The sequence below is a fragment of the Sander lucioperca genome, chromosome 18 (genome assembly GCF_008315115.2).
Source record: "Sander lucioperca isolate FBNREF2018 chromosome 18, SLUC_FBN_1.2, whole genome shotgun sequence".
Classification (NCBI taxonomy): domain Eukaryota; kingdom Metazoa; phylum Chordata; class Actinopteri; order Perciformes; family Percidae; genus Sander; species Sander lucioperca.
In genome coordinates, this window is record NC_050190.1 from 71,927 (window position 1) to 81,280 (window position 9,354).

Here is a 9,354-nt window from a genome sequence, read left to right on the forward strand (position 1 = left end):
AAAAAAAAAACTAAAGGTACATACGTATCAGTAACAAAGCGTAGTGTCTAATCCTGCCTCTCTCCAGCGTCATGTGGAAAGTTTTCTTCATCACATTGGATGTCTGCATCGTCTCTAAATACAAACGAATGTGGTGTTTCCATTGCTTTCACCTCCATTACTTTCTGAAAAACAGTACGAACGCAGTTTTACTATTGTAAATATATAGTGTTTTTCATTTTTTTTTTTTATAGCTGTGTATATAAAACCTCAGACATCTTACCTGGACATGTTGGCATCTTTGCTCTTTTACCTGTTATTTTCAAACGGTACAGTGTACAATTGTTTACTTCTTATTTGGTGTTTGTATACAAAAAAAGGCTTTCTGAGCTTTCTCTGTATAAATACCATATATGTTCACTAACTAGTCTAAAACAAGACATCTGCTTAGGCTTTCAGCTAAAATTGCAATCAGCAGTGTTTGATGGGCACCAGACTAAAATCTATTCTGTTTTGAATGCGTGGTTAACAGTTTTGACAGCAGGTTAGCATTTGAACAAAGTGGTGTAGATCCACGTGTGCACGTTGTGGTTAAAGTCATGGGAAGAGTGTGTAGAGTTTTGAAAACTGTGTTCAAGCAATGAAAACGAACTAGCGTTTGGTCCACATGAACTGCTGCTGTGCAGACTGTAGTTAGAGTTTTGCACATGTGACTCCAGTTGTGCCCACTGTCAAACAACAGCAATCGAAAAAAACTGTAATATATACATATTAAAGGCACGGTATAAAAAAAAGTTTGTCCGATAGCTTTAATTTTCACAGGATCTATTCGACAGGCGTAGGTTATGACTCTGGTCGAGTGTCGGCCACCAATTCCAAAGCCTGTGTGCGCTACACCTACGGTAAACATGCCCCATACGGTGAAAAAAAAAAAAAGTTTGTCCGTTTGCATTAATTTTTACAGGATCTATTCGACAGACGTAGGTTATGACTCTGGTCGAGTGTCGGCCACCAATTCCAAAGCCTGTGTGCGCTACACCTACGGTAAACATGCCCCATACGGTGAAAAAAAAAAAAAGTTTGTCCGTTTGCATTAATTTTCACAGGATCTATTCGACAGGCGTAGGTTATGACTCTGGTCGAGTGTCGGCCACCAATTCCAAAGCCTGTGTGCGCTACACCTACGGAAAACATGCCCCATACGGTGAAAAAAAAAAAAAGTTTGTCCGTTTGCATTAATTTTCACAGGATCTATTCGACAGGCATAGGTTATGACTCTGGTCGAGTGTCGGCCACCAATTCCAAAGCCTGTGTGCGCTACACCTACGGAAAACATGCCCCATACGGTGAAAAAAAAAAAAAGTTTGTCCGTTTGCATTAATTTTCACAGGATCTATTCGACAGGCGTAGGTTATGACTCTGGTCGAGTGTCGGCCACCAATTCCAAAGCCTGTGTGCGCTACACTTACGGTAAACATGCCCCATACGGTGAAAAAAAAAAAAAGTTTGTCCGTTTGCATTAATTTTCACAGGATCTATTCGACAGGCAAAGGTTATGACTCTGGTCGAGTGTCGGCCACCAATTCCAAAGCCTGTGTGCGCTACACCTACGGTAAACATGCCCCATACAGTGAAAAAAAAAAATAGTTTGTCCGTTTGCATTAATTTTCACAGCATCTATTCGACAGGCGTAGTTTATGACTCTGGTCGAGTGTCGGCCACCAATTCCAAAGCCTGTGTGCGCTACACCTACGGTAAACATGCCCCATACGGTGAGTTTGTCCGTTTGCATTAATTTTCACAGGATCTATTCGACAGGCGTAGGTTATGACTCTGGTCGAGTGTCGGCCACCAATTCCAAAGCCTGTGTGCGCTACACCTACGGTAAACATGCCCCATACGGTGAAAAAAAAAAATAGTTTGTCCGTTTGCATTAATTTTCACAGCATCTATTCGACAGGCGTAGGTTATGACTCTGGTCGAGTGTAGAAATACCATTGAATAACGTATGGGTCAAAGAGACCCGAAGGCCAGCGCTGCGGTAGCGGAGAAATACCATCGAATAACGTATGGGTCAAAGAGACCCGAAGGCCAGCGCTGCAGTAGCGGAGAAATACCATTGAATAACGTATGGGTCAAAGAGACCCGAAGGCCAGCGCTGCGGTAGCGGAGAAATACCATAGAATAACGTATGGGTCACAGTGACCCGAAGCGCAACGCCAGGCCAATACAAAAAGTCAAATAAACTGAACGGGTCATTGTGACCCGATGGACAACATAAGGGTTAATAAACAGCATGTGACGGGCATATTAAATATTTCTGTGAATGTCTGTATGTCTTTCAGGGTAAAGACAGACAAAAAACTGGACAAGTGTCTCAACTTTACCAACAATTTTTGTGTTTTTGGTCCAGTTCTCCTCACAATGTTTTTAAAAATATTTATAATTTAAATCTGGACTCAAAAGATTTCTGTTTAGATTTGTGGCTTTAACGGCTACATAACTCGGTTTTAATCTGTAACTAGCTTTGTTTTTATTGTCTTTTCAAACATTTTACATTGTTATTACTTTTATCATTTTCTCTATTTTGTTTTTTAACATTTTTCTGTACTTGTAATTTTAACATTCCTTTATTATCTTTTTTTGTGTATTTAATAGTGCTGTCAGTTAAACGCGTTAACGGCGTTAACGCAAACTCATTTTAACGCCGTCAATTTTTTTTATCATGAGATTAACGTTCTTTGTGGCCTAGCAAACTTTTTAATTTTTTTTTTCACATGCTGTTGCAACAACTAGTAACTACAACACCACACCGGATCTAGCTAGACCGGAAACAAAACTACAGACACACTTGTTTGGGCTTGCGAGCCGGCCAAAGAGTAGTACATACCTGCAAACTAGTCGCTTTTCGGCGAAAATCGCCGTTTTGAATGGGAAAATGTCATCCACGTGAATCGTGTAGATCCGAAGAGTTTTTATTTGGGGGGGAGGGGGGGGACTCCGAGACCCGGAGCTAATACGGCACCGGTGCCTTAACGACCATTATCTACCGGACCACATAGCAATGCGGATTTTGGTGCCTTATTGAGGTGCCACTTAAATGCCTGCGCTTCTCTCTGATGCTCCGAAAACGGACGTTAGAGAGAACTGAAACATGGCCGCACGGGACGCTAGTCAACACTACACTTAGTAGCAGCTAACATTAGCCTACCGTTAGCTAGCAGCTGGAGTAAACACGGTTAAAATGCTGACAGCTAAACGGTGTAAAGTGTGACTGTATTTCACTGGAGAGGATTCTAACACCAGACTGTAGCTGTCATTGTCTAAAAAACACAGATTCAGCCTCGCCTCGCCAGCCTCGTGGTGCATTCAAAGTTATTGTAAAATACGCTTTTCCCATCCAGTGGTTGTTTTCGCCGTTTTGTGCTCTTTTTCAACTTTTTATTGTTTTATATTTTTGAACATACAGAACAGACAAATACAATTGAACAAGGTGCTCGTTTATATATATATATATATATAAATAATCTTTCGGTTCAGGCACCATTTTAAAAGTCTTGTATCATGTTGATAAGAGCATTAAAATGAGAAAAAATAATGGAACAAAAAGAAATCAAGGGACATTTAGAATAGAGAAAAATGTGCGATTAATTGCGAGTTAACTATGACATTAATGTGATTAATCGCGATTAAACATTTTAATCGTTTGACAGCACTAGTATTTAACTTACCCTAGTCTATATCCTTCACGTTCAACTTCCAGGATTGTTCCAGATGCATGTATTTTCCGTTTCCTTCCACTTTCTTTGTGTTGGAATTTTAGATTTGTTTGATTTATGAGGACTATTCTTGACTGCTCCTCAGATTATTCTGAAGTAGGATTTTAAAATTAAAGGATTTGAAAATGTCCAATTAAAGCTATAGTTTAACTATTTTTTTTTATTACTTTATTGTAGTACTTTTCTTAGTGTCAAGTGCAAAAAGCATTACATTCTTTATCGTACTACATTTTTTTCCCTCATATTAGTAATGTAACATTCAATAAAAACACCAAGGATGGACAGGGGGAACACATCACACAACAGGGAAGAGAGAAAAATAAATAAAAATAGAAATAAAAAACACAGAAAGACAGAAAATAAGACAGCAACACAAAAAAAGCAGCTCCACTGTGTGTGTGTGTGTGTGTGTGTGTGTGTGTGTTTTTGTGCATGCTTGCATATCCATCTACAGTATGCACTTTTTAGAAAGTTCAATTATTCTTCTAACTATATGCTCTAGATACAGTTTATTACATTTTTCTATTTGATTTCTTAATGTTAGATTGAGTTTTTCCATTTCCAGTGTTTGTTCTATTGTCTTGTACCATACTTAAAGATCTGGGGATTTGGCTTGTTTCCAAAGCCTGGTGGCTTGCTTCAGTGCCGTTAAGCTGAGCATTTTAAATATGTATCTGTGTAGCATTGATCTTGAGGTTTGTATTAATTAATACACAAAAGTCAAGTATATGTTTAGTATTGCTCATTAGCTTTTGCCAGAACCATTGACTGTAAAATGAATGGACAGCATGTGGTTTGGCGAAGTGCTGCAAATGCGGAAGTGCCTTAAACCTGCACTCTATGTAAATTCCAGCAGGGGGCGACAAAATAGAGGTTGGTTTCTATAGAAGTCTAGGGGGAAATGACCAACTTCTCACTTGATTTACTATGTAATGACTAAAACACTGACCTTGAACTCTGAGCTCAAGCTGTCTCTGCTCCTGCCGCTGCTGAGTGGAGGCGGTGCGTGCAGACAGACAGCAGAGTCTGCAGACTGTCCGGGTGCCATCTGCTGGATAAACCTGCAACACAGCTGACAGTCACAGCTATAAAACACAATCAGGGTCCAAACCAGGGAAGTTGATTTCAAGTTCTCTGCCTTTGAATCACAATCAGACATAAGATGCCACTTACTAAGGCATACTTTAAAACTGCATATTGAGTCTACAGTTGTAAATATAGATAAGATATTATGCCGGTCATTTCCAGAGGCTAAGAAATTGAATTGTCTATTAGAGGGTTTTTTCTTCATACATTAAAGAGCTAATTCAAAAGACAAATCAAGCGTGCATTTTAAGTTTCTCAATCGTAGCACATGTTATTTAGTTTAGTTTAGTTTAGTTTATTAAGGATCCCCATTAGCTGACACCTTGGCGACCAGCTAGTCTTCCTGGGGTCCAACACTACATTTAATCAAACAATATTAAAACATTTCATAACATATACAAAAAGAAATAAAATATATATATATATATATATATATATATATATATATATATATATATATATATATATATATATATATATATATATATATATATATATATATATATATATAAATAAAAAATAAAATAAAATACATGCAACAATATCTGCCAACAAAACTAAGTAACAAAAAACAAAAAATTACAAATATAATTAAATGAAAACAATAACAAACCAAGCAAATAGAGAAATATCTTGAAAACAAAGTTATATATTACAATATATTACATAGCTAACATTAAGGTTGCTTACATTGACAAAGACACACAATCAGAAACCTCATAATATGTAATTTAAATGAAGGTAAGATTTGACTTTCTTTTTAAAATGGTCCTTTCCTGTGATAAAACAAATGATACTAGGGATTTTATTCCACAAAGAACTTGCTCTGTAAATAAAAGTTTTTTTCAAGTTATTGGATTTTGGTAAAGGTAACATAATCTGCCCCCTACTGGCTCCTCTTGTTAAATAAGTGTAGATATCTGAACTGTATGTTATGTTATCAAAAATAAATAATGGTGTCTGACTTTGAACAACAGAGTGCAACAAAGTAAGCACATTGGCTAATAATCTTTTTTCAACACTCAACCATTTAAGACATTCATGCATTTTAACTACATTGGACCTAAAATTACACTTTAAAACAAGTCTTACAGCTTTATTTTGTGCTACTTGAAGTGTTCTAATTTGGGTTTTTGAAGCAGATGACCAGATTACTGAGCAATAATCTAAGTGACATAGAACTAAAGAGCAAACAATTTGCCTTAATAAAGAAGATGGTAGAAATGGTGAGCATTTCCTTGTAGTGGCAACTGCTCTTCCCATTGTAGTAACCATATAGTCAATGTGATCAGACCACGACAATGCACTATCAAGCCGTAGTCCTAAAAGCTTAACTTTATTTACTTGTTTTATAGATTGGCCTGCAACTTCAAGATTCAATTTAGGCCCTTGTGCTAATTTATATTTAGAGCCAAATACAATACAGACTGTTTTTGATGCATTTAGCACAAGTTTGTTTGATTTTATCCAATTTAGTACCATGTTGAGCTCCCTAGATAGAACCTGATTAAGCTCAGAACATGTAGATTCAGCATAATGGAGGGTAGAATCATCAGCATACATTGTTAAACTTGCTTGTCCAATTGCAAGCGGCAGATCATTGGTAAAAACTGCAAAAAGAAGAGGCCCTAGGCAACTCCCCTGTGGAACGCCACAGTTTAACGCCTTGCTATTTGAAAAAGTGCCATTGTAATATACTCTGTGATCTACCTGACAAGTAACTACTTAACCACAAAATAGCTGAGTGTTTAAAAACCATAACAACTAAGTTTACCAATTAAGAGATCATGATCAATCACATCAAAAGCAGCACTGAAATCTAGCATAACTGTGCCCACAAGCATCGACCGGTCAATTGATGTCAGCCAGCTATCAGACATTTGTAACATAGCGGTTCCAGTAGAGTGACCAGCTCTGGATGCATGTTGGAACATACATGTTAAACCATTTATAGAAAGATATTCTTGAAATTCTTGAATTGACACAATTTTTTCTAAAAGTTTACTAAGTACAGGTAAGATGCTAATAGGCCTGCTGTTTGGACCATTAAAAGTTGACTTTTTGTCTTGTCTGGAATAGGAAAAATCGTTCCTTCTTTCCATAATGTTGGACAAACACCACTGATTAAGCTTCTATTAAAAATATGACAGATAGATTTGGAAATGTATGAAGCAGATATTTTCAACAGTTTACCGTCTAGATGGTCCATACCTGCAGGCTTATCAGCTTCCAGAGAGTTCAACAATCTCTCTACTTCATCAACATTAATTTCATGAAATTCAAAAGCACAGTTTTTTCCCCTCATGAAACCATTTCTTATAAGCTCTTCTGAATTGTATTTAACAGTAGTGTCCATGAGCTTGGAGGTCTTGTCAATAAAATAATCATTAAAATAATTTGCGATATGAAGAGGTTTAGTTAAATACGCACCATCTAGTTCCACAAAGGAAGAAATCTGAGCTGTTTTTTTTTTTACCCATGATTTCATTCAAAACTTTCCATATTTTTTTACTATCTTGACCACTTTCAGAAATTCTCTGTTGATAAAAAGTTTTTAGTTTTTTTTCTCTGTTCATTTTGCAGACCTGATTTCTTAATTTGCGATAATCTTTTATATCATCATGTGCACTTGATAAGACTGCAACATTCTTGGCATCATTTCTCAAATTCATTAGTTTCTTTAATGAATCATCTATCCACTGAGCACCTTTGGCTTTAACAGTAAATTTCTTGAAAGGGGCATGTCTATTAGCAATAATCATAAAATAGTCCATGAAAATTTTTAAAGCAAGTTCAGTATCCTCAACATCACATACATTAGCCCAAGGAATGATATTAAGTTCCCCAAGAAAAGCCTCTTGATCAAATTTCTTATAGGATCTAGTAAAAATTATTTTTGCATTATTTTTAGGCAACTTCGTTCTCCTAGAGACAGCAACAACATTATGGTCACTGAAACCCACTGGAATAGACACAGGTTTGGAGCACAGGTTTGGAGCACATATCTGGAGCGTTAGTATAAATATGATCAATGCATGATGAAGATTTGACCTCAGTGTGATTAACAGCGATTTTTGTTGGTTGAAATATTAATTGAGATAATCCACAGGTATTAGCCATAGACAAGAGCCGATTCTTCAACGGGCAATTCTCAGATAGCCAATCAATATTCAGGTCACCTAGTAGGTACAGTTCTCTAGTTTCCTCTGTAGCCCTATCCAACATGGCACATAAACAGTCCAAGTACTGTATTGTCGAGCTTGGAGCCCTATAACAGCAGCCAATCAAGATAGGCTTCAAGTGCGGCAATTGCACTTGAAGCCATATAGCCTCACTGTCATGTAGGTTAAGGTCATGGCGTGTTTTTACTGGAAAGTGGTCACGTATAAAGATAGCCACCCCTCCACCAAACCTATTTCTATCCTTCCTATACACAGAAAAGCCATCCAAAGCCACCTCTGAATGTTATATTGTTTTTATTTCTCTTCAAGGGAAAAACTTTTGGTTACACTTTACTTGAAGGTATCTACATAAGAGTGACATGACACTGTCATGAACGTGTCATAAACATTATAAACAAGTCGTAAACGTTTACGACATAACACTTCTTTTAGTAAGTGTCATTCGGTTTTGCCATGACAAGTTATGGTTAGTGTTAGGGTTCATGTGTCATGAATGTGTCATGACAGTGTCATGTCACTATTATGTAGATACCTTCAAGTAAAGTGTTACCAAACGTTTTATGGTCAAACTGCAAAAAAGTTTTCACTAACTGAATCCACCAACAGTTTGTTCCACACCAGCAGGGGGAGACATACTTCAACAAATAAAACGGGGATAACAACTTGCACTCTGATGGACAGCATCAACACAGTGCTAATGAAGATACACTCACCTAAAGGATTATTAGGAACACCATACTAATACCGTGGTTGACACCCTTTTGCCTTCCGAACTGCCTTAATTCTTCGTTGCATTGATTCAACAAGGTGCTGGAAGCAGTCTTTAGAAATGTTGGCCCATATTGATAGGATAGCATCTTGCAGTTGATTGATTTGTAGGATGCACATCCAGGGCACAAAGCTCCCGTTCCACCACATCCCAAAGATGTTCTAATGGGTTAAGATCTTGTGACTGTGGGGGCCATTTTAGTACAGTGAACTCATTGTCATGTTGAAGAAACCAATTTGAAATGATTCAAGCTTTGTGACATGGTGTATTATCCTGCTGGAAGTAGCCATCAGGGGATGGGTACATGGTGGTCATAAAAGGATGGACATGGTCAGAAACAATACTCAGGTAGGCTGTCGCATTTAAACGATGCCCAATTGGTACTAAGGGGCCTAAAATGTGGCAAGAAAACATCCCCCACACCATTACACCACCACCACCAGCCCGCCCAGTGGTAACATGGCATGAGGGATCCATGTTCTCATTCTCTTTACGCCAAATTCTGACTCTACCATCTGAATGTCTCAACAGAAATCGAGACTCATCAGACCAGGCAACA